The sequence below is a fragment of the Alligator sinensis genome, unplaced genomic scaffold, assembly GCF_000455745.1.
Source record: "Alligator sinensis unplaced genomic scaffold, ASM45574v1 scaffold15_1, whole genome shotgun sequence".
Classification (NCBI taxonomy): domain Eukaryota; kingdom Metazoa; phylum Chordata; order Crocodylia; family Alligatoridae; genus Alligator; species Alligator sinensis.
This window is the reverse complement of record NW_005842307.1, coordinates 1,523,829-1,527,152: the sequence shown is the minus strand read 5'-3', so window position 1 is coordinate 1,527,152 and position 3,324 is coordinate 1,523,829.

The following is a 3,324-nucleotide window of genomic DNA, read 5'->3' as shown; positions in this document are numbered from 1 at the left end:
GCCGGAACCCTATGCGACGTACCCTCGTGTTCTGCAGGTTCGAGTTTTTGTTTTCTTTTCTCTTTCTGTAACTGCAACTTAATCAAGCTTTCCAGCCTACACCATTGCCATCTCGGTGTAAGTAAACAATCTTTTAAACTACCGATACCCCGTCCGTACCTAATTCCAGAGCGAAGGCCTTCCCTCTCCGCCCCCGCGTGCCCGGGCTGCTGGCCACAGCCCGCGTGCAGCGCGAAAAAGGGCTCGGGGCGCTCCCGGCCCGCACAAGTATGTTGCTCCTATGGATTAAAAGTACCATTATGACTGCCATGTAAAGTACAGGGGTGTAGGTCTTTACTTTTCATTCCATCCAGGAAGAGCACATACCATCTGCTGAAACTTCCTTAGCCTGACGAAGGGTTTTTGAACCCAAAAGCTTGCTTAATAACTATTCTCCAACTATTTGGGTTGGTCTAATAAAAGATATCAAATTCACCCAAGGAACCTTGTCTGCCTATGTAAAGTACAGCACATTTAAAAATTAAGTGTTGGCTTCTGCATTTTTATAAATGTGTTGTTTTGTTTCGTTAGGGGTACCGTGTTGCTATTGCAGAAAGAATCAGCAAAATCTGAGAAAAAAGGCAAGAAAAAATAGCTACTACCAAGCTATATTAGGTTTGCGCTACTGTTTTTAAAGCAATACTGCAATTTTTGGTGCACCACAAAAATATATAATATTTATTTTTCAAAAAATATATGAGAATATCCTTCTAAATTGCAGAACACTTTTGAATTAACCTATCTGTGCCATTTTGAAAATCTGAAGAGTTGAATGCATTGAGGCTTATAATTTCAAATCTTATCTTTCAGTAATTTAAGAGCCAAAGGAAAGCTTGATTATGGATGTACCTCATGTTTTGTCACAGTAGAATTCAGAGGGAAATCAATCATTTTTCATTACATCTTTATTGATCTGAATTAGACATATTACATTAATGTTATTATTAGAAACGTTCTGTATCTCAGTGCCTGTTGAATAATAGAGATTCACAGAGGGCACATCTACGCATTGTGCTACATCACCGTATGGCGTGCCATGGTGACAGCAATCAAATTGGTCTACACATGATCAGCAGCTACATCACCGTAGCAGCACATTCCCCAGTATAGCACACTGCTACAGCAACATGGCAGTGAAATCTAACTGTGCGCCATGCACACTGCACAGTAACTGCCTATACTGCACTGTGCTTTAGTACTTCCAAAAAAAAAAGTACTAAAGCATGGTGCCATAGCAACATCACTGTAGGGCAACATGTAGATGCCCAGAATCATATAAAAGGAGAGCTGAAAATGCCCTCAGAAGTGTATATAATCTAAGCTCTGCTTAAGGAAGAATCTTTCCTGTCTAAAATATGACAAACAAGTTTCTATCTAACCTACTCTTATAAGCTTCCAAGGATAAAAATTCCACAACCTCCCTGGGTAGCTTGTTCTAATGCTTAACCATCCTCATAATAAAAAATTCTTCCTAATCGCCAACATATAGTTCCCTTGCTGCAGTCCAAGTCCATTTTTCCTGTCCTGTCCCCTGGAGCCACAGAAAATAACATCATCATCCTATTTATATACCTGTATGTATTTGAAGATTGTTACCAATTCCCTCATAGGTTTTCTTTTCTTTTCTCCACACTAAGTAATCCCAAATCTTCCAACCATATTTTCCAGACCTCTAATAATTTTTGTTCCTTTCCACTGATTCTTTCTAATTTGTCCACATCTTTCTTGAAGTACAAGGCCCCAAACTGGACACAGTACTCCAGATGAGGCATTTCCAGTGCCAAACAGAGCCAAAGCAATGGTCCTATTAAGACAGCCCAGTACATTATTGGCCTTTTTTTTTCCCAACAAGAGTGCAATGTTGTCTCATATTCAGTTAACCATCCACTAGGTCCCCACCAGGTCCTTTTCAGCAGTACGGTAGCCTAGTCAATTATTTCTAATTCTATATTTGTGAATTTGACTTATTTCATTCTAAGTGTTTTTTTCAGTCTCGCATTCCACATCTGTAGTCATGTCTTCTTGGATGTGGCATCAAGAGGTTGGGTGCTGGTAAGGAAACTTTTGCATGACTTCAGTCATTTGTGTGTTGCAGGATAGTGTCGTACAGTGGGTTCAACTATTGATAACTATTCTTTGAGCTCAGTGATCCAACCAGTTATGCATCTACCTTACTTTCATTTAGATTATGTTTCCTTTGGTTACTGATAAGAATGTCATGAATGACAGTGTCAAAAGCCTTGCTAAGGTCAAGGTATATCATGTCCACTGCTCTTCTAACATCCACAGAACCTGTCACCTTATAGAAAGAAATCCGTTTTTTTAGGCATGACTTGCTTTTGAAGACTCTGTACTGGCTGGCTGAACACCTTGTTCTCCTAAAGGTGCTTAGAAATAGATTTCTTTAATGACCTTCTCTACGATCTTTCCAGATACAGAGATCAGGCTGACTGGTATATCATTCCCCAGCTCCTCCTTCTTCCCTTTCTTAAAGATGGACACTTTATTTGCCTGTTCCAGTTGTCCAGGGCCCCACCTGACCTCCCTGATCTCTTAAAGATAACAGCAGTGGAATAATTTCTAACTTGTTGGTCCTCTGCTTTAGGCTGCTTATCTCCTACCCAAACCTTGCTGCCAAATGCACTTGTTATTGGGTAGCTGACCTTATTCATGAAGACAGAAGTAAAAAGACTTAAATATTTCAGCCCTTTCTGCATCACTCCTTTATTTAATTGCCCTTTGCATTTGGTAAGGAACCTACACTTTCCTGAGTCTTTTTCTTCTGACATACTTGTAGAATGCTTTCTCTTGCTTTTACATCCCTTCTTAGTTGTATCTCAGTTTGTTCCTTAGCCTTCATCATATTCTCCCTGCATGCTTGTGTAATACTCTTATACTCATCCCTAGCAATATGGGCAAGTTTCTACTTATTGTAAGGTTTGTTTTTGAACTGCAATGAATTGAGAAGTTCATTGTTTCCCCAAGCTGGTATGTTGCTGCACTTTCTATCCTTTCTTCACACCGAGACAGTCTGCTTTTGTGCCCATAATATGGTCTCTTTAAGGTAAAACCAATTCTCCTTGATTCTTTTTTGTCTCAAATTTGTCTTCCAGGGAATTATGCCCACCAGTTCCCAGAGTTTGGGAAGATCTGCTTTCCTCAAGTCCACTATTTTTATCCTCCTTCCTTCTCTTTGGATCTTGACCTCTATTGTTTCATGGGCACTGCCACCCAAATTGCCTTCCAGAATAAACAATTTACATAAAAGTAAAGGTATAATTCAAT